The following is a 27865-nucleotide window of genomic DNA, read 5'->3' on the forward strand; positions in this document are numbered from 1 at the left end:
CACAGGAGCCGCCAGGGCCACTGGACCCACCTGAGCTGCAGAGTCTGCGTGCCAGCGCTGGAAGGGGAGGTGAGACAAAAACCTCTCTGTTGGTAACCCAAGACATTGGCGGGGAAAGGCAGAAAGAGCCTGCAAAGAACAAGGCCTGAAACCCCATTGGAGAAAGTTCACCAGGCTGGCTGGAGGAGAGAAAAAATTGAATAAATAAAGGGAACTGGCATGGACATTTAGCCTCTCTCTCCACTCACCTTACAAAGCCGAGCAAGACAAAGGGCAGGTGCCATTTTACATAAGTAAAGCAGTCCGTGCCATTTTGCATATGTAAAGCAGGTGTCTCTCATTAGCCAAGCAGAAAAACCTGACTCTGGTAAGCAAACGAATACCCAAAGGGGCCAGATTTCATACATCAGCTACTCTCAATTCCACTCAGCTGTGTGGAATTACTTTGCAACTGAGTAAAAAAAAAAAGACAGAGAGAGAGAGAGAGAAAGAGAGAGCGCGAGAGTGAGCAAGAGAACAATCAGGGTGAATCACCTTTGGCACACCCTTAACCCTGTAGAACCAGAGCTCTCTGGCCACACCCATCACAGACTCTAAGGATCCATCAAAAGCAGACAGACCTCTTAATCTAGAGTCACAGTATAACGAGAAAAAAAAAAAAAACAAAGAATATCTCCCATATGCCAAACAAACGCAAAAGCCGAGGTAACAAGAGCAAGGAAGACACTATGATGCCCCCAAATAAAATAGACACCCCAATTCAAGATTATGAAGATGATGAGATAGAAGAAATGCAAGAAGCAGATCTCAAAAAATTGATAAGAACATCAAGAAGTTCTCAAAAACAAATTCTCGAACTACAGAAATCCTTAATGGACAAGATAGAAAATCTTTCTCGTGAAAATGAAATATTAAGGAAGAATCAAAATGAAATGAAACAACTAGTAGAAAACAAAACTGTGATAGTGACAAGAAATCATAATGAAATGAAGAATTCAATAGATCAAATGAAAAACACATTAGAGAGCCTTAAAAACAGAATGGGTGAAGCAGAAGAGAGAATATCAGACGTAGAAGACAGAGCAGAGGAGAGTATACAATCAAACAAAAGAAAAGAAGAGGAAATTTGAAATCTAAAAAATATTGTTGGGAATCTTTAGGATACTATTAAAAAACCCAACATTCGGGTTCTAGGAGTTCCTGAAGGCATGGAGAGGGAGAAAGGATTAGAAGGCCTTTTTAGTGAGATATTATCAGAAAATTTCCCAGGTTTGGAGAAGGACAGAGAAATCCTAGTACAGGAAGCTCATAGAACCCCTAATAAGCATGACCAAAAGAGATCCTCACCACGACACATTGTAATTAAACTTACCACAGTGAAACATAAAGAAAAGATCCTAAAATGTGCAAGAGAGAAACGTCAGATTACTCTCAGAGGATCTCCAATTAGACTTACAGCTGACTTCTCATCAGAAACCCTACAAGCTAGGAGGGAATGGCGAGATATAGCCCAGGTACTAAGAGAGAACAACTGCCAGCCCAGAATATTATATCCTGCAAAGCTCTCATTTGTGAATGAAGGTGAAATAAAGACCTTTCACAACAAACAGAAATTGAAAGAATTTGTTGCCACTCGTCCAGCCCTGCAAAAGATGCTTAAAGATGTGTTACACACAGAAACACAGAAACACAATCATCAATATGAAAGAAGGTAAAGGAAGGAAATCTCACACCAAAAGATCACAGGAAGTTCAAAACATATATCAGAAAATATCTTTGGCAAATGGCAGGGCAAAGTTACCACTTATCATTAGTCACATTGAATGTTAATGGCCTGAACTGTCCAGTTAAAAGACACCGATTGGCTAATTGGGTTAAGGAACAAACACATCTATTTGCTGCCTACAAGAAACACATCTTTCCAATAAAGATCCATACAGACTGAAAGTGAAAGGCTGGAAAAAGATATAGCATGCCAACAGAAATGAAAAAAGAGCGGGCATAGCCATCTTAATATCGGAAAACATGAACTTTACCACAAAAACTGTTAAGAGAGACAAAGAGGGGCACAATATAATGATCAAGGGATGAATTAAACAGGAAGATATAACAATTATCAATGTATATGCACCTAACTACAGGGCAATTTATGAAAAACCCACGGCCAACATACTACTGAATGGGGAGAAGTCAAACTATCCCTCTTTGCATATGAGATGATTCTTTACTTAGGGGACCCAAAGAACACTACTAAGAGACTATTGGAACTCATAGAAGAGTTTGGAAAAGTAGCAGGATATAAAATCAATGCACAAATCAACAGCCTTTGTATACACAGGCAATACCACTGCTGAGAAAGAACTTCTAAGATCAATCCAAATCACAATAGTTACCAAAAAATAAAATACCTTGGAATAAACTTAATCAAGGACGTTAAAGATCTCTACGATGAGAATTACAAAATCTTAAAGAAAGAAATAGAAGAGGATACCAAAAAATAGAAAAATCTTCCATGCTCATGGATTGGAAGAATCAATATCATCAAAATGTCCATTCTCCCAAAAGCAATTTACAGATTCAATGCAATACCAATCAAGATAGCAAAGACCTTCTTGTCAGATCTGGAAAAAATCATGCTGAAATTCATATGGAGACACAGGAGACCTCGAATAGCTAAAGCAATCTTGTACAACAAAAACAAAGTTGGAGGCATCACAATACCAGATTTGAGGACATACTACATGGCAGTTGTAATCAAATCAGCATGGTACTGGAACAGAAACAGATGGATAGACCAATGGAACAGATTGAAACACCAGAAATCAATCCAAACATCTACAGCCAACTCATATTTGATCAAGGATCCAAAACCAATCCCTGGAGTAAGGACAGTTTATTCAATAAATGGTGCTGGGAGAACTGGATTTCCACATGCAGAATCATGAAGCAAGACTCCTACCTTTCACCTTACACAAAAATCCACTCAACATGGATTAAAGACCTAAATCTACGACCTGACACCATCAAATTATTAGAGAGCATTGGAAAAACCCTGCAAGATATAGGTACCAGCAATGACTTCTTGGAAAACACCCCAGAAGCACAGGCAGTCAAAGCCAAATTTAACATTTGGGATTGCATCAAATTGAGAAGTTTCTGTACTGCAAAAGAAACAGTCAGGAAAGTGAAGAGGCAACCGACAGAATGGGAAAATATATTTGCAAAGTATGCAACAGATAAAAGGTTGATAACCAGAATCTACAAAGAAATCAAGAAACTCCACAGCATCAAAACAAACAACCCACTTAAGAGATGGGCCAAGGACCTCAATAGACATTTTTCAAAAGAGGAAATCCAAATGACCAACAGACACATGAAAAAATGTTCAAGATCACTAGCAATTAGGGAAATGCAAATCAAAGGCACAATGAGGTTTCACCTCACCCCGGTTAGAATGGCTGACATTCAGAATCTATCAAAAATAGATGCTGGTGAGGATGTGGGGAAAAAGGGACACTAACCCACTGTTGGTGGGAATGCAAACTGGTCAAGCCACTATGGAAGTCAGTCTGGAGATTCCTCACAAACCTGAATATAACCCTACCGTTCAACCCAGCCATCCCACTCCTTGGAATTTACCCAAAGGAATTTAAATTGGCAAACAAAAAAGCTGTCTGCACCTTAATGTTTATTGCAGCTCAATTCACAATAGCTTAAACCTGGAACCAACCTAAATGCCCATCAACAGTAGACTGGACAAAGAAATTATGGGACATGTACTCTATAGAATACTATACAGCAGTCAAAAACAATGAAACCCGGTCATTTGCAACAAGATGGAGGAATTTGGAAAACATCATGCTGAGTGAATTAAGCCAGTCCCAAAGGGACAAATATCATATGTTCTCCCTAATCGGCAACAACTAACTGATTATCAAATCGGAAACTTGTTGAAGTGAAATGGACACTATGAGAAACAGTGACTTGATCAGCTCTTGTCCTGACTGTAGATGTACAATGTAATACTTTATCCCTTTTAGTATTTTTTTGCTCTACTGAATACTATTGGTTGTACTCTGTAATTCACAAATTTTTATTCTTAGGTGTTTAAATTTTAACTGAAAAGTGATCCCTGTTAGGAATTTTGAAAGCATATGCTGAGTGAAATAAGCCAGTCCCAAAGGGACAAATACCATATGTTCTCCTGATCGGTGACAACTGAAAACCAAAAAGGAAACCTGTTAAAGTGAAATGAACACTATGAGAAATGGTGACTTGATCAGCCCATGCCCTGTTAATGAACAACTTAATACGTTGTATCTCTTAGTATTTTTTTGTTTGTTCTACTTAATACTTTCGGTTGAATACTGTACTCAATGCACAGTTATTCTCAAGTGTTGAAACTTAACTGAAAAGTGATTGCTGTTAAAAATAAGAGTGGGAATAAGAGAGGGAAGAGATGTGCAATTTGGGACATGCTCAAGCTGACTTACCTCAAACGGTAGAGTTAGAAACATACCAGGGGATTCCAATTCAATCCCATCAAGGTGGCATGTACCAATGCCATTTCACTAGTCAAAGTGATCAATTTCTGTTCACAATTGATAATAATGATGGGACTAAGAGCCAAAAGGAATACATAAACAAGACTGGTGTCCGCAAATACAAGCTGATAGAATAAAAAGGGAGAGAACGATCCAACATGGAAGTGAGATACTCAGCAGACCCATAGAATGGCAGATGTCCTAAACAGCACTCTGGCCTCAGAATCAGCCCTTAAGGCACGCGGATCCAGCTGAAAAGTCCATGAGAGTATTTCAGGCATGGACAGCCAAAACACTCTGGCCAAAAAAAAAAAAAAAAAACTAAATGAAAGATCTCTATGTGTGAGATAACAGCGAAAAGAATAAGTCATCAAAGAAGGAGGTACCTTCCTCTGAAGGGAGGAGAGAACTTCCACTTTGACTATGGCCTTGTCTAAATATGATCAGAGTCGGTGAACTCAAAAGGCTTCCATAGCCTTGGAACCTCATGACAAGAGCCTAGGGTGATTACTGATGCCATAAATAAGAGTGTCAATTTGTTAAGTCAACAACAGGATTCACTGTGCACTTACTCCTCATGTAGGATCTCTGTCCTTAATGTGCTGTACAGTGTGATTTAATGCTATAATGAGTACTCAAACAGTATTTTTCACTTTGTGTTTCTGTGTGGGAGCAAACTGTTGAAATCTTTACTTAATATATGCTAAACTGATCATCTGTATATGAAGAGAATTGAAAATGAATCTTGATGTGAATTGAAGTCTGGAGGGAGAAGGAAAGTGGAGGGTTGTGGGTGGGAGGGAAGTTATGGGCGGGAAGCCCTTGTAATCCATAAGCTGTACTTAGGAAATTTATATTCATTAAATAAAAGTTTAAAAAATGCACCAAAGTGAAAAAATGCTATTTTTAAAAGGCACAATTTTCCCAAAAGCACAATTTTCCCCTAATGTGTAGCAACATGAAATGATTTTGCTTCTCGTGTAGTAAACATTAAACTTTTGAAAAATGAGTATTGCAATGTTTAATGCAGCAATATTAATTGGCAGTGGTTTCCATTTCAGCTGGAAACCTAATTAGTCTTTCGATTCCTCAGTTAGACCCCTAATTAGACTTTGGATTCTTCTTTTTCCTGTAGAACCTGTTGGTTTTTACAAAACTCTGCTTGTGTGGGTGCTGCTTGGGGTGCACTTCTTCATAAAAGGAAATCTGCAGTCAGCTTATCCCCACTGTCTATCTCCATCTTTCATATTACATCTATTTGTAGTTGTCTTTCTACAATTTTCAGCAGAGGGTTCTTGCAACTGGAATTCAGCATCCATTCTCTTATACTGCATGTGTGCCTAGGTACTGAACAAATAAAACTATGGACTCTGAATAGTCTCCTTCATGGGAATGCTTATACAGAAAGAAATGATCGTGTACTGAATCCTTTGAAATCCTGTTTGGCAAATCGTTTAGTTCACATTTCTTCTGTTGGCCAAAATTATAATTTTATTTTTATATCTATTTCCAACTGGACATAGTTGAGCTGTCTTATTTCAGCTTTTCCCAAAGCCTGGAAACTTTTCAAGAAATAATAAATACTACTCCTTGTAGTGTTTGATGCTTAGTGTTCACACCTACATCAATTTGTATCTCATTGATTTTTTTTATCTTTTATTTAATGAATATAAATTTCCAAAGTACGACTCATGGGTTACAATGGCTTCCCCCCCATACCGTCCCTCCCACCCACAACCCTCTCCTTTCCCACTCCCTCTCCCCTTCCATTCACATCAAGATTCATTTTCGATTATCTTAATATACAGAAGATCAGCTTAGTATACCTTAAGTAAGGATTTCAACAGTTTGCTCCCACACAGAAACATAAAGTGAAAAATAATAGATGATTTTTTTAATGATGATGAAATCAGATCAGACCTATTGTCATGTTTAATCCCAGTGAGAGTAAATTAGGGAATTGATAATTTCTTTCTTTTTTTTTTTTACAGAAGATCAGTTTAGTGTACATTAAGTAAAGATTTCAATCGTTTGCACCCCCATAGAAACACAAAGTGAAATATACTGTTTGAGTTCTCGTTATAGCATTAAGCCTCAATGTACAGCACATTAAGGACAGAGATCCTACATGAGGAGTAAGTGCACAGTAACTCCTGTTGTTGACTTTACAAATTGACACTCCTGTTTATGGCATCAGTAATCTCCCTATGCACCAGTCATGAGTTTCCAAGGCTATGGAAGCCCCTTGAGTTCTCCGACTCTTATCTTGTTTAGACACGGTCTGTATCTCATTGATTTTAATCTGCTGTAACTCTTCCTCAGCTGCAGTCAATGAAACATGAGAAGACTTTAATAGCAAATATTTTTTGTATCCATGTAAGAATAAATCTTTCACTGTTCCAAATACTTCATCTTTAATGTGGAGTTGCTTTTGTTGCTATATATAATTTTGATGAACGTGAGAATGATTTGGAGCTCATACAATGGAATATCTTCCACATGCCCTGGGCATTCTGAGAATCTAACCTCAATAATATGTAGAATAGCTGTTGGTCTTCCAACAGAGGCAAAACAAGAGGTTCTGATTGGATTAAGATGGCAGAGTAGGGAGGGAGCTTACTGCTCTAATCTAGGAGAAGATAGTTTTAAAAAAAGTGGAGACAGTGCAGTCTCAGAGAAGTGTTAGGGAGAAAATGGCAGGGGAAATTCCATGCAAATCAGAGGGACACTCGACCTATGTGGAGGGTGTGGACATGCACAACTTAGGACCCTAGCAGCTGAGAGCCTCTGCACCAGTGTAGAAGAGTGAGATAAGTCCATACTGCAGCAGCCAAGCCACTGTTGATAAAGCTTCAGGAAGAGTCTGGAGGGGACCCAACTTGGAGCCCTATAGGGGGATAGTGTACTTGCCAAACGAGAGGAGAGAAAAAAAGGGGGACATTTTTTCTCTCTCCCAGATCACCACACAATGTCACCCTGAAACAAATTGATAGAGAGCAGGCACCATTTTGGACATACATAACAACTGTTCCAGGTCATGTCTATGCCTGGCAATAAGCCTAGCAGAGATGCCTGAGTCTGGAAAGAACTGACAGGGGCATGGGTGCTTGTATTGTGGAAGGCTTGTGTGCCAGGACTTTGAAAATACTGAGGCTACATAGGAGGTCTCAGGCTGTGGCTACAACTTTGGGCAATCACTGTGGGATGCTCCACATGCTCAGGGCTCCAATGTCACCAAGTGAGGGACACTGCTGGGGGATATGTGCTTACACTGAAGACTGTACATATCCTTTGCTTGGTTCATGTGGCAGAGCAGAGGACTTATTATACCCACTGGGCTAGCACCGACACTGATCTCTATTGAGGAGAGAAAATAAGCTGAGTCTATGCCAACAGAGCAGAGGAAACCTCCCCTCTGGTTAAAAAAAAGGAGATTTATCATGCCCAACCTGGGTGTGTCACCTTAGACACACCCTAAACCCTGAAGAACTGAACAGGGATCCCTGGCCATACTCAACACATGCCTCTAGGTATTCAATGAAAACAGACACTCCACTAATCCACAGAGGTACGGTACAAAGATAAAAGCCACCAGAGTGAAAAAAAAAAAAAACAAAGAAACCAGTGAGTATCTACACAAATGCCGAATAACAAACACACCAATTCAAGAATTAGACAGCATGACACCTCCAAAAGAACACAACAATTCATTATTACATTGTGAAGATGAAGATACTGAAAAAAATGCCACAAATGAAATTCAAAAATTGGTCATAGGATTCCTTAGAAGTAATAAGAAGCAAATGCACAAACTAATGAAATCAGTACATGACTAGAAAATTTCACCAACAAAATAGAGAACATAAGGAAAAATCAAAATGAAATATTGGAAATGAAGAATTCAATAGAAAAAATAAAAATGTAGTGGAAAGCCTTAACAGCAGAATCAGTGAAGCAGAAGAATGAATATGTGACTTCGAGACAGATCACAAGAAATTATACAGTCAGACCAAAAACAACAAGAAGAAATTAGAAAACTGAAAAACACTATTGGGAATATATAGGATACTACCAACATACAGGTTCTGAAAGTACCTAAAGGTGTGAAAAGAGAGAAAGGATTAGAAGGACATTTTAGTGAAATAATAACAGAAAATGTCCCTAATTTGGAGAAAGAAAGGGACATCCAAGTACAGGAAGCACATACAACTCCTAATAGAGATTTGCAGAAAGATCATCACCATGACATATTGTAATCAAAATTTCCACAGGAAAAAAACATAAAGGAAAGATTCTAAAATGTGCAAGAGAGAAATGCCAGATTACTTTCAGAGAATCTTCAATTCGATTTACAGCTGGCTTCTCATCAGAAACTCTACAGACTAAGAGAGAATGATGAGAGATATTCCAAATTAAAAAAAAAGTCAACCCAGAATACTGTACCCTGAAAAGCTCTCATTTATGAATGAAAGTGAAATAAAGACCTTCCATAACAAAAAGAAATTTAAAGAATTTGTGACCACCCATTCAGCCTTGCAAAAGATGCTTAAGGATGTGCTGAACACAGAAAAATAGAAACATGGTCATCGCTATGAAAGAGGAAGTTAGAAAATCTCTCAGTAAAAGTGTAATCCAGAGAAAATAGCAGGAATATTTATGGAAAATTTGCAGGGCAAAGTCCTTACTTATTAGTAGTCACCTTGAATGAAAATGGCCTGAACTCTCCAGTTAAAAGACACAGACTGGCTGAATGTATTAAAAAACAAAACCCATATTTTTGCTGCTTACAAGATACACATCTCACTAACAAAGATGTATGCAGACTTAAAGTAAAAAGATGGAAAAATTATTCCATCCTAACAGAAACCAAAAAAGATCTGGTATAACCATCCTAATATCAGACAAAGTAGACTTTAATACAAAAACTCTTAATAGAGACAAAGAAGGGCACTATGTAATTATTAAGAGGTACCTTTCTCTGAAGGGAGGAGAGAACTTCCACTTTGACCACGGCCTTGTCTAAATATGATCAGAGTTGGTGAACTCAGGGGGCTTCCATAGCCTTGGCAACTCATGACAAGAGCCTAGGGTGATTACTGATGCCAAAAACAAGAGTGTCAATTTGTTAAGTCAACAACAGGAGTCACTGTGCACTTACTCCTCATGTAGGATCTTTGTCCTTAGTGTGCTGTACATTGAGATTTAATGCTATAACTAGTACTCAAACAGTATTTTTCACTTTATGTTTCTGTGTGGGAGCAAACTGTTGAAATCTTTACTTAATGTATGCTAAACTGATCTTCTGTATATAAAGAGAATCGAAAATGAATCTTGGTGTGAATGGAAGGGGAGAGGGAGTGGGAAAGGGGAGGGTTGCGGGTGGGAGGGATGTTAATGGGGGGGGGGGAAGCCATTGAAATCCATAAGCTGTACTTAGGAAATTTATATTCATTAAATAAAAGTTAAAAAAAGAGATCAATTCAAAAGGAAAACGTAATGATTATAAATGTATATGCACCTAATTACAGGGCACCAGGTTATTTAATACAAATGTTAAGGCATCTAAAGGGAGACATACACTCAATACATTAGAAATGGGTGAATTCAATACCCGAATTTCAGCAATGGACATAAGAACCAGATAGAAAATCAGTAAGGAAAACACAGAATTAATTGACACTATATAACAAATGAGTCTAACATTTATCTTCACAACTTTCCATCCCAAGCCACAGTATACACATTCTTCTCAACAGATGATGGAACCTTCTCTAGGATTGATCTTATGCTAGGCCATAAAACAAGTCTCAGCAAATCAAAAAACTTGAAATCTTACTAAGCATCTTTTCTGACCACAATGCAATGAAGCTGGAAATCAGCAACTCAGGAATCTCTAGAACATATGGAAACACATGGAGACTGAACTACATGCTCCTGTATGAACAGTGGGTCATAGAAGAAATCAAAAGAGAAATCAAATAAATTTCTTGAAACAAAATGACAATGCAACATATCAAATTTATGGGATACAGCAAAAACAGTGTTAAGAGGAAAGTTTATAACAATTGGTGCCTACATCAAAAAATTGGAAAGGCACCAAATAAATAAGCTATCAATGCATCTCAAATATCTAGGAAAAAACAGCAAGCCAATCCAAAACTAGTAGGAGAAAAGATATAATTAAAATTAGAGTTGAAATAATCAAAATTGAAATAAAAAATAGAAAATATCAGCAAAACAAAGAGCTGGATTTTTGGAAAATAAACAAAATTGAAACACCATTGGCCCATCTAACCAAAAAAAGGAAAAAGATGACCCAAATTAATAAAATTAGAGATGAAAAAGGAAATGTAACAACAGAAACCATAGACATAAAAAGAATCATCAGAAATTACAACAAATAGCTGTATGCCAACAAACTGGGAAACTCAGAAGAAATGGATACATCCTGGACACATACAATTTACCTAAATAGATCCAAGAACACAGAAAATCTAAACAGACCCATAACCAATATGGAAATTGAATCAGTAATAAGGACCCTCTCAAAACAGACATGCCCAGGACCAGATGGCTTCACTGCTGAATTCTACCAGATGTTTAATAAAGAAATAACACCAATTCATCTTAAGCTACCCAAAATGATTTAAGGGGGGGGAATCCTCCCAAATTCTTTCTATGAAGCCAGCATCACCTTAATTTCTAAACCTGAAAAGATGCAAAAGAGAAAGAGTACTACAGAACAAGTTCCGTGATGAATATATATGCAAAAATCCTCAATAAAATTCTAGCCAATCATTCCAACAACACATCCAAAAGATCACTCATGTGGAACAAGTGGGATTGATCCCTGGTATGCAGAGATGGTTCAACATTTTCAAATCAATGATGCATCACATTAAAAAACTGAGAAACAAAAACTGTATGTTTATCTTAATAGATGCAGAGAAAGCATTTGATAAAATTCAACACCCTGTCATGATGAAAATTCTAAGCATTTTGGGTATAGAAGGGACATTCCTCAATCAAGGCAATTTATGACAAACCAATGGGCAGCATCATTTTGAATGGGGAAAAGTTGGATGTGGTCAAATGAGAAGGCCATGCCAAGATGGCTGCTGGCAACAGAAACTTCCTGGCAACAGGCTGTAATTGGATGGCTTCAGAAAGCACATGACAATGGAGTCTGACTGGCAACAGGCTGTGATTGGTTAGGGCATAGACCACCCCTTGACTGGATTGGCTGCCTTGGCTATATAAGCTGCTGTACCAACTGAAATAAATGAGTTTGCAGGCTTCTCGCCTCTGGCCCGCTTTCACATGATTCCTGGGGTCTGTGTGGTGACTCCACACCTCTTGTCCCTCTCATTCCTCCTCTCAGAACTAATCCACTGTAACAGTTGGAAGCGTTCCCACTGAGATCTTCTACCAGACAGGGATGCCCACTTTCACCATTGTTATTCAATATAGTACTGGAAGTTTTAGCCAGAGCCATTAGGCAAGAAAGAATAATCAAAGGGATACAAATTGGGAAGGAAGAAGTCAAACTATCCCTATTTGCAGATGACATGATTCTTTATACAGAGGAACCAAATAACTCCACTAAGAGACTAATGTAACTCATAGAAGAGTTTGATAAATTAGCAAGATATAAGATCAATACACATAAATCAACAGCCTTTGTATACACAGACAATACCATGATTGAGAAAGACTTCTAAGATGAATCACATTCACAATAGCTACCAAAAAATCAAATACCTTGGAATAAATTTAAGCAAGGATGACATAGATTTTTATTATGAGAATTGCAAAACATTAAAGAACATTAAAGAAAGAAATAGAAGAAGATACTAAAAAATGGAAAAATCATCCATGTTCATGAATTGGAAGATTCAATATCATCAAAATGTCCATACTTCCAATAGCAATTTACAGATTCATTGTAATACCAATTACATACCAAGGACATTCTTCTCATATTCAGAAAAAATGAGGCTGAAATTCATATGAAAACACAGGAGTCCCCCAAATAGTTAAAGCAATGTTAGACAACAAAAACAAAGCTGGGGGAATCACAATACCAGATTTCAAGACATACTACAAGGCAGTTAATAACAGAATAGAAATGTTAGAAATCAATCTAAGCATCTACAACCAACTTATCTTTGACAAAGGAGCTAAAACTAATCTCTGGAGCAAGGACAGTGTCTTCAACCAATGGTTCTGGGAAAACTGGATTTCCACATGCAGAAGTATGAAGAAAGACCCTAACTTACACCTTATGCCAAAATCCACTCAAAAGGGATTAAAGACCTAAATCTATGACCTGATACCATCAAATTATTACAGGCCATTGGGGAAAGCCTGCAGGCTATTAGCATAGGCAAAGACTTTTTGGAAAAGACCCCTGAGGCACAGGCAGCCAAAGACAAAATGAACAAATGGGATTACATCAAATTGAGAAGCTCTTGTACTGCAAAAGAAATACTCAGGAATGTGAAGAGGCAACTGAAAGAATGGGAAAGTTTCCAAAAAATGGAAAAATCATCCATGTTCATGAATTGGAAGATTCAATATCATCAAAATGTCCATACTTCCAATAGCAATTTACAGATTCATTGCAATACCAATTACATACCAAGGACATTCTTCTCATATTCAGAAAAAATTTACATTTTATTTGTAAACTATGAAATTAAAAATGATTAATAACCAGAATATATAAAGAAATCAAGAAACTCCACAACAACAAAACAACCACTTATGAGATGGGGAAAGGACTTAAATAGATATTTTTCAAAAGAGGTAATCCAAGTAGCCAACAGACACATGAAGAAAATGCTCATGTTCACTAGCTTTCAGGAAATGCAAATCAAAACCACAATGAGTTTTCATCTTACCCCAGTTAGAATGGCTTTCATACAGAAATCAACAAACAAAAATGATGGAATACATAATATGGACTAATTTCTAAGTGTACAGTTTAAAAATTTGCCATGAGACCCCAAACCCCCTTAAGCTGGTGGTAAAAATGCCATCTTCAGTGTTAGCATTATCCTAGGAATAGGATTAAGTTTTAAAGTGATCATATAGATAGGATAAGAGTTAATGTGATCATATAAATGGGACTAAGTGTTTGGTAATAATAGATAGAATTAAAAAAGAGTGAGTGCACCAAATGGGAAGCAATCCATACAGCAGACTCATAGAATGACAATCAATTTAAATAGCATTCTGACCTCAGAATCAGCCCTTAAAGCATTCTGGTCTTGTTGAAATGTCCATGAGAGCATTTCAGGCATGGAAAGCCAAGACACTGTGGCAAAAAAAAATCCTACATGTAGGACCTTGGTGGGTGAAACCCCAGTGAAAAGAAGTGGTCATCAAAGGAGGTACTTTTCTCTGAAAGCAGACAATTTCTACTTTGCTAATGGCCTTGTCTAAAAACCGATGGAGTTTGTGGATTCAAAAAGCTTCCATAGCCTAGGTAGCTCATGTCAAGGGCCTTGGGTGGTCACTGATGTCATATTGTTATATTAAAAACAGGAGTCACTGTGCACTAACTTCCCACACAGGACCTCTGTCCTGAAATAGTTGTATTATAATTATGTCTACGTGCTTGCAAAAGATGCATCATTCTTGCATGCTTCTTTAACATTAATTAAGTTTCTAAAAGAAAGAAATGAAATTAACTTCAAGATACAATGACTTCAAACAGCCCTTGACTGTTGAGGAACAGTTTTTATTTTTCGTGTGACTTGTTGAATTCTTTACTTAGTATAGAGTTGGTCTTCTCTGTGTAAAGTTAATTAAAATTGGCTCTTAGTGGAGAATGGGATTGAGAATGGGAGAAGGAGGAGGGGTGAGCATGTGGTGGGAAATCACATATGCTGGGAAGAATCACTATATTTCTAAAGTTGTACTTACAAAGTGCATGAAGTTTGTATTCCTTAAATAAAATGTTTCTTTGGGTGGAGAAAAAGGTTTATAATCCTTAACCCTGCAGTCTGAATATTGAGGCCTTGGGCCAATAACAATTTGCTCATTCTCCATATGTATCTTTAGGAGCCTGTAGTTTCCATTCTGGCTCTGGCAAAGAATTCTTTAACATCATTTCCTTGGATGCAGTCTGGTGGGATATGGCAGCAACTGCAGGCTCCCAAGTCTGGAGTCCAGCACAGAGAGCTGTTTACACCTTTTTAGATTATCTGTCATCAGTAAGTTAATATAGCAACATTTTTCTCTTTTGGTGTTTTTTTACTACATTTATAAACTACTTATACGCTACCAATCCAGAATTAGAGTATTCTGAATTTGACAACATATTTACCTTTAGCAGTGAATTTTATACTTTCAAGTGTTTTCCTGTTGTTAATTAGCAGCTTTTAGTTCATCTTTTTTTAACTTTTATTTAATGACTATAAATTTCCAAAGTAAAGAATATTGGTTACAATGGCTTCCCCCCCATAACGTCCCTCCAACCCACAACCCTCCACTTACCCACTCCCTCTCCCCTTCCATTCATATCAAGATTCATTTTTGATTCTCTTTATATACAGAAGATAAGTTTAGCATACATTAAGTAAAGATTTCAACAGTTTGCTCCCACACAGAAACATAAAGTGAAAAATACTGTTTGAGTACTAGTTATAGCATTAAATCTCAATGTACAGCACACTAAGGACAAAGATCCTACATGGGGAGTAAGTGCACAGTGACTCCTGTTGTTGACTTAACAAATTGAAACTCTTGTTTTTGGCATCAGTAATCACCCTAGGCTCTTTTCATGAGCTGCCAAGGCTATGGAAGCCCCCTGAGTTCACTGACTCTGATCATTTTTAGACAAGGCCATGGTCAAAGTGGAAGTTCTCTCCTCCCTTCAGAGGAAGGTACCTCCTTCTTTGATGACCCATTCTTTCCACTGGGATCTCACTCACGGAGATTTTTCATTTAGGTTTTTTGTTCCCCCAGAGTGTCTTGGGTTTCCATTCCTAAAATACTCTCTGTCGCTCCCCCTCTTCGTGGAGGAACGACACAGGACCCTGCGCTGTTCTTTCGTCTGCTCGGCCCTCCCCGGGTTTGCTGCTGGTTCTTCCCGGGTTGGCTACTATCCCCTCCACCTCCGTGGAAGGGCAGTTCCCCCTGGCCACATTCCCCACTTCCGCAGGGGAGCGGCACACCGCCGGCCGGCTCGTCTCGGGGGCTGCACAGGTGTTCCTTCAGCTAGATGTTCCCCTTAGATGTTCCTGGTGCATGCCGTCTCTCTCCTCCTTTATAGTCCTCCTCCGCCAATCCCAACTCAGCTGCCCACACGCCGAGTACGCTGCTCTCCTCCAATCAGTAGCAAGTCCTACAGTTTATTAGCTGAACTGGAGGCAGCTGTGTAGAAGCTGTTTACTTCTCTCCCAGCGCCATATTGTGGGAGAGCAGATGCATAGAATAAGTCTTAATTCCAGTAACTTAGTCCAGTCCGGATTGCTCCCCACACTCTCATGGGCATTTCAGCCGGATCCGCATGCCTTAAGGGCTGATTATGAGCCAGAGTGCTGTTAGGACATTTGCCATTCTATGGGTCTGCTGTGTATCTCACTTCCCATGTTGGATCATTCTCTCCCTTTTTGATTCTGTCAGCTAGTATTTGCAGACACTATTCTTGTTTATGTGATCCCTTTGGATCTTAGTCCTATCATTATGATCAATTGTGAACAGAAATTGATCACTGGGACTAGTGAGATGGCATTGGTACATGCCACCTCAATGGGTTTGAATTCGAATCCCCTGGTATGTTTCTAACTCTACTGTTTGAGGTAAGTCAGCTTGAGCATGTCCCGAATTGCTCATCTCTTCCCTCTCTTATTCCCACTCTTACATTTAACAGCAACCACTTTTCAGTTAAGTTTCAGCACTTAAGAAGAATTGTGTATTGATTACAGTATTCAACCAAAAGTATTAAGTAGAACAAACAAAAAAAAATACTAAGAGGGATAACATATCAAGTTGCTCATCAACAGTCAGGGTGAGGGCTGATCAAGTCACCGTTTCTCATAGTGTTCATTTCACTTTAACAGGTTTCCTTCTTGGTGCTCAGTTAGTTGTCACCTATCAAGGAGAACAAGTGGTATTTGTCCCTTTGGGATTGGCTTATTTCACTCAACATAATGTTTTCCAAATTCCTAACAAGGATCACTTTTCAGTTAAAATTTAAACACCTAAGAATAATTGTGTGTTAATTACAGAGTTCAACCAATGGTACTAGAACAAAAAAAAAATACTAAAATGGATAAAGTATTACATTGTACATCAACTGTCAGGACAAGAGCTGATCAAGTCACTGTTTCTCACAGTGTCCATTTCACTTCAACAAGTTTCCCCTTTGGTGCTCAGTTGTCGCCAATCAGGGAGAACATATGATATTTGTCCCTTTGGGACTGGCTTAATTCACTCAGCATGATGTTTTAAATTTCCTCCATCTTGTTGAAATGACCGGGTTTCGTTGTTTTTGACTGCTGTATAGTATTCTATAGAGTACATGTCCCATAATTTCTTCATCCAGTCTACTGTTGATGTGCATTTGGGTTGGTTCCAGGTCTTAGCTATTGTGAATTGAGCTGCAATAAACATTGAAATGGAGACAGCTTTTTTGTTTGCCAATTTAATTTCCTTTGGGTAAATTCCAAGGAGTGGGATGGCTGGGTTGAGTGGCAGGGTTATCTTCAGGTTTGTGAGGAATCTCCAGACTGACTTCCATAGTGGCTTAACCAGTGTGCATTCCCACCAACAGTGGGTTAGTGTCCCTTTTTCCCCACATCCTCGCCAGCATCTATTGTTGGTAGATTTCTCAATGTGAGCCATTATAACTGGGGTGAGGTGGAACCTCATTGTGCTTTTGATTTGCATTTCCCTGATTGCTAGTGATCTTGAACATTTTTTCATGTGTCTGTTGGTCATTTGGATTTCCTCTTTTGAAAAATGTCTATTGAGGTCCTTGGCCCATCTCTTAAGTGGGTTGTTTGTTTTGATGCTGTGGAGTTTCTTGATTTCTTTGTAGATTCTGGTTATCAACCCTTTATCAGTTGCGTAGTTTGCAAATATTTTTTCCCATTCTGTCGGTTGTCTCTTCACTTTCCTGACTGTTTCTTTTGCAGTACAGAAACTTCTCAATTTGATGCAATCCCAATAGTTGATTTTGGCTTTGACTGCCTCTGCTTCTGGGGTGTTTTCCAAGAAGTCATTGCTGGTACCTATATCTTGCAGGGTTTTTCCAATGCTCTGTAATAATTTGATGGTGTCAGGTCGTAGATTTAGGTCTTTAATCCATGCTGAGTGGATTTTTGTGTAAGGTGAAAGGTAGGGGTCTTGCTTCATGATTCTGCATGTGGAAATCCAATTTTCCCAGCACCATTTATTGAATAGACGGTCCTTACTCCAGGGATTGGTTTTGGATCCTTGATCAAATATGAGTTGGCTGTAGATGTTTGGGTTGATTTCTGGTGTTTCAATTCTGTTCCATTGGTCTATCCATCTGTTTCTGTACCAGTACCATGCTGATTTGATTACAACTGCCATGTAGTATGTCCTGAAATCTGGTATTGTGATGCCTCCAGCTTCCTTTTTGTTGTACAAGATTGCTTTAGCTATTCGAGGTCTCCTGTGTCTCCATATGAATTTCAGCATGATTTTTTCCAGATCTGAGAAGAAGGTCTTTGCTATCTTGATTGGTATTGCATTGAATCTGTAAATTGCTTTTGGGAGAATGGACATTTTGATGATATTGATTCTTCCAATCCATGAGCTTGGAAAATTTTTGCATTTCTTGGTATCCTCTTCTATTTCTTTCTTTAAGGTTTTGTAACTTTCATCATAGAGATCTTTAACGTCCTTGGTTAAGTTTATTCCAAGGTATTTGATTGTTTTTGTAGCTATTGTGAATGGGATTGATCTTAGAAGTTCTTTCTCAGCCATGGCATTGCCTGTGTACAAAGGCTGTTGATTTTTGTGCATTAATTTTATACCCTGCTACTTTGCCAAAACCTTCTATGAGTTCCAATAGTCTCTTAGTAGAGTTCTCTGGGTCCCCTAAATAAAGAATCATATCTTCTGCAAAGAGGGATAGTTTGAGTTCTTCCTTCCCTATTTGTATCCCTTTAATTTCTTTTTCTTGCCTAACAGCTCTGGCTAAAACCTCCAGAACTATATTGAATAGCAGTGGTGAGAGTGGGCATCCCTGTCTGGTACCAGATCTCAGTGGAAATGCTTCCAATTTTTCCCCATTCAATAGGATGTTGGCCATGGGTTTTTCATAGATTGCTTTGATTGTATTGAGGAATGTTCCTTCCAAACCCAGTTTGCTTAGAGTTTTCATCATGAACGGGTGTTGTATTTTATCAAATGCTTTCTCTGCATCTATTGAGATAATCATATGGTTTTTCTTCTGCAGTCTGTTAATGTGGTGTATCACATTGATTGTCTTGCGCACATTAAACCATCCCTGCATACCAGGGATAAATCCCACTTGGTCCGCATGGATGATCTTTCTGATGTGTTGTTGCATTTATTGGTGAGAATTTTATTGAGGATTTTTGCATCTATGTTCATCAGGGATATTGGTCTGTAATTCTCTTTCAGTGCTGCATCTTTTTCCGGCTTAGGAATTAAGGTGATGCTGGCTTCATAGAAAGAATTTGGGAGGACTCCCTCTTCTTCGATTGTTCTGAATAGTTTGAGAAGAATTGGAGTTAGTTCTTCTTTAAATGTCTGGTAGAATTCAGCAGTGAATCCATGTGGTCCTGTCCTTTTCTTTGTTGGGAGGGCCTTTATTACCGTTTCAATTTCTGTCTCAGTTATGGGTCTGTTGAGGTTCTCTATGTCTTCCTGGTTCAATATAGGTAGTAGCTTGAATGTGTCCAGGAATCTATCCATTTCTGGTAGGTTTCCCTGTTTGCTGGCATAGAAGTCCTTGTAGTAATTTCTGATGATTCTTTTTATTTCTGTGGTGTCTGTTGTTATGTTTCCTTTTTCATCTCTGATTTTATTGATTTGGGTCTTTTCTCTTCTTTCTCTTCTTTTTTTAGTTAATTGGGCCAGTGGAGTGTCAATTTTGTTTATTTTTTCAAAAAACCAGCTCCTCGTTTGGCTGATATTTTGTAATTTTTTTTAATTCAATCCTGTTGATTTCTTCTCTGATTTTAATTATTTCTCTTCTCCTACTAGATTTGGGTCCGGTTTCCTGCAGTTTTTCTAGACCCTTGAGATGCGTTGAAAGCTCATCTATTTGGTGCCTTTCCAATTTCTTGATGTAGGCACCTATTGATATAAACTTTCCTCTTAACACTGCTTTTGCTGCGTCCCATAAGTTTTGGTATGTTGTGCTGTTATCCTCATTTACTTCCAGAAAGTTTTTGATTTCTCTTTTAATTTCTTCTATGACCCATTGTTCATTCAGGAGCATGTTGTTCAATCTCCATGTGTTTGCGTATGCTCTAGGGATTCCTGAGTTGTTTATTTCCAACTTCATTCCTTTATGGTCTGAGAATCTGCATGGTATGATTCTAATTCTTTTGAATTTGCTGAGACTTGCTTTATGGCCTAGTATGTGGTCAATCCTAGAGAAGGTTCCATGTACTGCTGAGGAGAATGTAAAATCTTTAGCTGTGATTGAAAGTTCTATAGATATCTGTTACATCCATTTGGGCTATAGTGTCATTTAAATCTACTGTATCCTTGTTGATCTTCTGTCCTGTCAATCTGTCTATTTCTGAGAGTGGAGTATTGAAGTCCCCCAGTACTATTGTATTGGGGTCTATGTCTCCCTTTAAATCCCTTAACAAATCTTTTAGATAAACCAGTGCCCCGTAGTTAGGTGCATATACATTGATAATTGTTATATCTTCCTGTTGAATTGATCCCTTAATCATTATGTAGTGTCCCTCTTTGTCTCTCTTAATGGTTTTTGTGGTAAAGTTTATGTTGTCCAATATTAAGATGGCTACGCCTGCTCTTTTTTCATTTCTGTTGGCATGCTATATCTTTTTCCAGCCTTTCACTTTCAGTCTGTATGGATCTTTCTTGGAAAGATGTGTTTCTTGTAAGCAGCAAATAGATGGGTTTTGTTCCTTAACCCAATCAGCCAATCGGTGTCTTTTAACTGGACAGTTCAGGCCATCAACGTTCAATGTGACTAATGATAAGTGGTAACTTTGCCCTGCCATTTGCCAAAGATAAGTTCTAATATATGCTTTGAGTTCCCTGTGATCTTTTGCACTGAGGTTTCCTTCCTTTACCTTCTTTCATATTGATGATTGTGTTTCTGTGTTTCTGTGTGTAACACATCTTTAAGCATCTTTTGCAGGGCTGGATGAGAGGCGACAAATTCTTTCAATTTCTGTTTGTTGTGAAAAGTCTTTATTTCACCTTCATTCACAAATGATAGCTTTGCAGGATATAATATTCTGGGCTGGCAATTTTTCTCTCTTAGTACCTGGGCTATATCTCGCCATTCCCTCCTAGCTTGTAGGTTTTCTGATGAGAAGTCAGCTGTGAGTCTGATTGGAGATCCTCTGAGAGTAATCTGACGTTTCTCTCTTGCACATTTTAGGATCTTTTCTTTATGTTTCACTGTGGTAAGTTTAATTACAACGTGTCGTGGTGAGGATCTCTTTTGGTCATGTTTATTAGGGGTTCTGTGAGCTTCCTGTACTAGGATTTCTCTGTCCTTCTCCAAACCTGGGAAATTTTCTGATAATATCTCACTAAAAAGGCCTTCTAATCCTTTCTCCCTCTCCATGCCTACAGGAACTCCTAGAACCCGAATGTTGGGCTTTTTAATAGTATCCTGAAGATTCCTGACAATATGCTTTAGATTTCTAATTTCCTCTTCTTTTCTTTGGTCTGACTGTATCCTTTCCTGTTCTCTGTCTTCTAAGTCCGATATTCTCTCTTCTGCTTCACCCATTCTGTTCGTAAGAGTCTCTATTGTGTTTTTCATTTGATCTATTGAATTCTTCACTTCATTATGATTTCTCGTCACTATCACCGTTTCCTGTTGTACTAGTTGTTTCGTTTCATTTGATTCCTCCTTAATATTTCATTTTCACGAGAGAGATTTTCTATCTTGTCCATTAAGGATTTCTGTAGTTCAAGAATTTGTTTTTGAGAACTTCTTAATGTTCTTATCAATTTTTTTAGATCTGCTTCTTGCATTTCTTCTATCTCATCATCTTCATAATCTTGAATTGGGGTGTCTTTTTCATTTAGGGGCGTCATGGTGACTGCCTTGTTTTTATTATCTCGGTTTTTGCGTTTGTTATTTGGCATATTGGAGATATTTGGTTTCTTCACTGTGGTGCTTTTTCTTGTTATACTATGACTCCAGATTAAGTAGACTGTTTTTGATGGAGCCTTAGAGGCTTGAGATGGATGTGGTCTGAGAGCTCTGTTTGGTGTGCCAAAGGTGACACTCCCAGGTTAGGCGTGGTAGATCTCTCTCTTTCTTTCTTTTTTTGATTCAAAAGGGAAGTAATTCCGCACAGCTGAACGAAGTTGGAGGTAGTTAGCAGGCAAATGATATACCCACAGGAGCCAGAGATCAGAATCTCTTTCCCAAGGACCACACAGGGAATCTGTTCTGCCCTCAGGGTGGGCTCAAATTCTCCTTCAGTCTCCCACTGGGTTGCCAAAGTTACAGAATTGTAGCGTCTCTGGAGAGTACTCACGTGAATTCCGTGAGTTCTCTCCCCCACTGTCTCTTTTTTCACAGTCTCAGTTCAGTAGCACCACAAATTTACTAGGTCCTAATCTCCTGTTAATTCGCCCCGCCCAGAGTCAGGTTTTTCTGCTAGGCTCAGGGCCGGTGCAGACCTGAGGTCGCTCTGCTTATGACATATGTCCAAGATGGCGCCTGCTCTTTGTTTTGCTCGCCCTTGAGAGGTGAGCGGAGAGAGAGAAACCCGTGTCCGTACCAGTCACCTTTTTTTTCTCTCTCTCTCTTCCAGTTAGCCTGGTGAACTTTTCCCCCCCCAGGGGTCGTTCCCTCTAGTCTCCTCTCTCCGCTTGCCTGCCGGTGTCTCGGGCTATTGAGGTTCGGCTCACCTCGCGTTCCAGCGCTGGTGTGTTGAGTCTGCCGCTGGTGTCCCGAATTGTGGGCTCCCACGCTCTCCACGCAGGTCCACTGTGAATCACGCATTCCGGAAGAGTTTCTTCTGCTGTTTCCTCCCCTACTCTTTCTTGAATCTGCAGTATCTCCACTTTTATTAAACTGTCTCTCCCCGGACTATCAGTGTGCTCCCTTCCTATTCCGCCTTCTTGCCTCCTCCTCTAGTTCATCTTGAAGAACTTCTTTACCATTTATTGTAAGAAAGCTCTAGTGATAGATTTTCTGGACTTCTATTTGTATGGAAAATTCTTCTTAAGATTAAATATCATTGGCAAGCTGTGAGCTTTATGTACGTGAATGTTAACATCTTTCCCCATTAGGGAAAATTTTTTGCCACTATTTTCTTCGTCATATTTTAAATAATTGTTTTATTTTACAAATTAATTGTACATATATTTGGTGCACAGCATGGCTTTTTACATGTGAATACAATAAAGTCATTAAATCAAGCTAATACATGATTATCCCATTACCTATGTGTAAGATTATAGCACAAAATCCATTTTAGTAATTTTTAACTTTTATTTAATAAATTTAAATTTCCAAAGTACGACTTTTGGATTACAGCAGGTTTTTCCCCCCATAACCATCCTGCCACCCACAACCATCCCATATCCCACTCGCTCTCCCAACCCATTCACATTAAGATTCATTTTCTATTATCTTTATACACAGAAGATCAATTTAGTATATACTAAGTAAAGATTTCAACAGTTTGCACCCACACAGAAACACAAAGTATAAAGTACTATTTGAGTACTAGTTATGCCGTCAGTTCACATAGTACAACACATTATGGACAGAGATCCTACATGGGGAGTAAGTGCACAGTGACTCCTGTTGTTGATTAACAATTGACACTCTTATTTATGACATCAGTAATCACCCTAGGCTCTTGTCATGAGCTGCCAAGGCTATGGACGCCTCTTGAGTTCACCAACTCCGATCTTATTTAGACAATGTCATAGTCAAAGTAGAAGTTCTCTCCTCCCTTCCAAGAAAGGTACCTCCTTTTTTGATGGCCCGTTCTTTCCACTGGGATTTCAATCACAGAGATCTTTGATTTAGTTCATTTTTTTCCACAGTGTCTTGGCTTTCCATGCCTGAAATAGTCTCATGGGCTTTTTAGCCAGATCCGAATGCTTAAGGGCTGATTCTGAGGCCAGAGTGCTGTTTAGGACATCTGCCATTCTATGTGTCTGCTGTGTATCCCGCTTCCCATGTTGGATTGTTCTCTCCTTCTTAATTCTATCAGTTAGTATTAGCAGACACTAGTCTGATTTATGAGATCCCTTTGACTCTTAATCCTACCATTATGATCAATTATGAACTTAAACTGATCACTTTGACTAGTGACATGGCATTGGTACATGCCACCTTGATGGGATTGAATTGGAATCCCCTAGCTCTCCCATTAGGGGTAAGTCCGATTGAGCAGGTGCCGAACTGTACATTTTCTCCCTCTCTTATTCCTACTCTTATATTTAACAGAGATCACTTTTCAGTTAAATTTAAACACCTAAGAATAATTGTGTGATAATTAAAGAGAGTTCAACCAATGGTATTAAGTAGAACAAAAAATACTAAAAGGAATAGATTCATAAGTTGTCCCTCGACAGTCAGGACAAAGACTGATCAAGTCATTGTTTCTCATAGTGTCCATTTCACTTCAACAACTCTGTGTTAAGTGAAATAATTCACTCACAAAGAGACACAGCTTAATTCCCCTGCTCTTATAAGTTCAGGAATTTTAGATTCCATGTATAAGTAAGATTAGACTGCATGTGCTTTGTGGACATGAATTATTTTACTTAACACAGAGTGTCTTCTAGGTTCATCAAATTGTGCAATTTCATTCCTTTTTTAAGGCTAAATAGTAATCCATGCTTCATCCAGTTGCTTGAAACATGGAGTGACAAACAGCAAGATACATAGAGAGATATATTCCTTCTACTGGTTAATTCCTCAAAGAACATCAACAGCAGATCTTGGCCAAGCCAAAACCAGGAGCCAGAAACTCCATTGTGCCCTTCCACTTGGGTGGCAGCAGATCAAATATCTGGACCATGCTCTACTGCCTTCTCAGGCATATTAGCAAGAAGGTAGATCAGAAGTGTAGCAGTCAAGATTCAAACTGGCATGCCAATATGGGATCCTGTCATCACAAGCAGCGGCTCAAACCACTGTACCACAATTTGGCTCCTTGAGTTGAGTTCTGTGTATTGTCAGTCCCAAGGGTATAACTTTTTAAAAAGTATTTTCCTTGTTTTTAAGAATCAATTAATTCTATTGTTCTATACTCATTTTTATTGATTCTAGCCTATGTCATCTCCACACAATTACTAATCCCATTCAATACATTTTTTAGTTATATAATATATCTGGTTCTTTTTTGTAACATCTTTTTATAACCAATTCTATTTTTTTCTTGTTTAAAAAGAAAACAATATTTATTAGAGCATTTTATGATAGTTATTTGATATCATTTGTCATATAATTCCAACATCTGATTCATCTTAGTTTTGCTAGCAGTTGACTGTCTATTCTTGATAAAGTTGATATTTTCTAGTTTTTCAGTATGATGAGTGATTTTTAATGAAATGTGGACATTTTGACTATTATCTTAGAAAATTATGGATTTTAATTAAAATTTTTCTTTCATTAGATGTTTATTTTTTATTCTCAGGTTATAGTCTAGTTTCATCTGTTGTAGTTCCAAAGATAATTTATCTTCAGAATTTTGTTGATTATTTTGTATGTTTGACTAATTTTCTAACCCTGAGGTTCCTGACATCATTTGTAGTGTTACCTGTAGGAATAGAACTCACTTTGAAAAAAATATTTAGCTGGCACCGCAGCTCACTAGGCTAATCCTCCACCTTGTGGCACCGGCACACTGGGTTCTAGTCCCAGTCGGGGTGCCGGATTCTGTTCCAGTTGCCCCTCTTCCAGGCCAGCCTCTGCTGTGGCCAGGGTGTGCAGTGGAGGATGGCCCAAGTACTTGGGCCCTGCACCCCATGGGAGACCAGGAGAAGCACCTGGCTCCTGCCATCAGATCAGCGTGGTGCGCCGGCCACAGTGCACTGGCCGCGGCAGCCATTAGAGGGTGAACCAACGGCAAAAGGAAGACCTTTCTCTCTGTCTCTCTCTCTCTCACTGTGCACTCTGCCTGTCAAAAAATAAATAAAAAATAAAAATAAAAATATTTATTTATCTATTTGAAAGAGTTACACAGAGAGAGAAGAGAGGCAGAGAGAGAGAGAGAGAAAGAGGGGGGGGTCTTCCATCTACTGGTTCACTCCCTAATTGGCTGCAACAGCCAGAGCTGCGCCCATCCAAATACAGAAGCCAGGGGCTTCCCATGGGTCTTCCCACACAGGTGCAGGGGCCCAAGGATTTGGGTCATCTTCTACTGCTTTCCCAGGCCATAGCAGAGAGTGAATCAGAAGTGAAGTAGCCGGGACATGTACTGGTGCCCATATCAGATGCCAGCAGTGCATGCTGAGACTTTACTCACTACGCCAGAGTGCAAGCCCCCAGAACTCACTTTCTTGATCCACTTTATGATGTCTCTAGGTAATAGAGGGGAGATTCAAAGGTGCAAATGGTACTCCCCTTGGGTTTTGGAAGTGAGGCTTCTGCTTATTCCATTTGCCAGTACCACTGGATCTACTTGGTATTGTGCAAAATCTGAAGTGAGGCAACCCACTCCAATTCCTGTTGCTGAATGTGGGATATATGGTAAACTGCTCAGCTGCTGTGTTTTACCTCCAGTTCTAAGTTTCTAATCATTCTGCCTTTCTCTTTTCCCATTTCACAATTCCCTCTGTGGCTGTTTTCTGTGTTGTTGTCTGGTTTTACGTAGAAGCAAAGAGAGATATGATTGTGTACAACTTACATGGACTCTCTTCCTTAGAACTTACACACTTTATTCATATATTCACTCAAAATTTATAAACTTTGTGCACTGGTCAACACCTGGGAAATGGCATAGAAAAACATGTGAAGGGTGAATTATATCTGGAATAGAGAGATAGGTAATAACAAATGATGAATTAGTTATTAACTGTGTAAAGAGTGCTCACCTAAGTTTCCCAAATAAAAATGGCTAAACTCTAGATTTCTATATGTGAGCCATTCTAACGGGGGTGAGGTAAAACCTCATTGTGCTTTTGATTTGCATTTCCCTGATTGCTAGTGTCCTTGAACATTTTTTCATGTGCCTGTTGGCCATTTGGATTTCCTCTTTTGAAAAATGTCTATTGAGGTCCTTGGCCCATCTCTTAAGTGGGTTGTTTGTTTTGATGCTGTGGAGTTTCTTGATCTCTTTGTAGATTCTGGCTATTAAGCCTTTATCTGTTGCATAGTTTGCAAATATTTTTTCCCATTCTGTCGGTTGTCTCTTCACTTTCCTGACTGTTTCTTTTGCAGTACAGAAACTTCTCAATTTGATGCAATCCCAATAGTTGATTTTGGCTTTGACTGCCTGTGCTTGTCGGGTGTTTTCCAAGAAGTCATTGCTGGTACCTATATCTTGCAGGGTTTTTCCAATGCTCTCTAATAATTTGATGGTATCAGGTCGTAGATTTAAGTCTTTAATCCATGTTGAGTGGATTTTTGTGTAAGATGAAAGGTAGGGGTCTTGCTTCATGATTCTGCATGTGGAAATCCAGTTCTCCCAGCACCATTTATTGAATAAACTGTCCTTACTCCAGGGATTGGTTTTGGATCCTTGATCAAATATGAGTTGGCTGTAGATGTTTGGATTGATTTCTGGTGTTTCAATTCTGTTCCATTGGTCTATCCATCTGTTTCTGTACCAGTACCATGCTGATTTGATTACAACTGCCATGTAGTATGTCCTGAAATCTGGTATTGTGATGCCTCCAGCTTTGTTTTTGTTGTGCAAGATTGCTTTAGCTATTCGAGGTCTCCTGTGTCTCCATATGAATTTCAGCATGATTTTTTCCAGATCTGAGAAGAAGGTCTTTGCTATCTTGATTGGTATTGCATTGAATCTGTAAATTGCTTTTGGGAGAATGGACATTTTGATGATATTGATTCTTCCAATCCATGAGCTTGGAAAATTTTTGCATTTCTTGGTATCCTCTTCTATTTCTTTCTTTAAGGTTTTGTAATTTTCATCGTAGAGATATTTAACGTCCTT

The 27865-nt window shown here is 38.7% G+C and overlaps 1 protein-coding gene and 1 pseudogene across 1 annotated transcript in view; one reads left to right on the forward strand and one right to left on the reverse strand.

Moving 5' to 3' along the window:
- The window catches only part of LOC100353853 (butyrophilin-like protein 3), a 65426-nt gene that overhangs the window by 11454 nt on the left and 26107 nt on the right, over nt 1-27865 (forward strand). The gene's annotated exons all lie outside the window — the stretch shown is intronic.
- On the reverse strand, nt 5646-19466 carry LOC138845236 (twinfilin-1 pseudogene; annotated as a pseudogene).

This window comes from Oryctolagus cuniculus, chromosome 14 (assembly GCF_964237555.1).
Source record: "Oryctolagus cuniculus chromosome 14, mOryCun1.1, whole genome shotgun sequence".
Lineage (NCBI taxonomy): Eukaryota > Metazoa > Chordata > Mammalia > Lagomorpha > Leporidae > Oryctolagus > Oryctolagus cuniculus.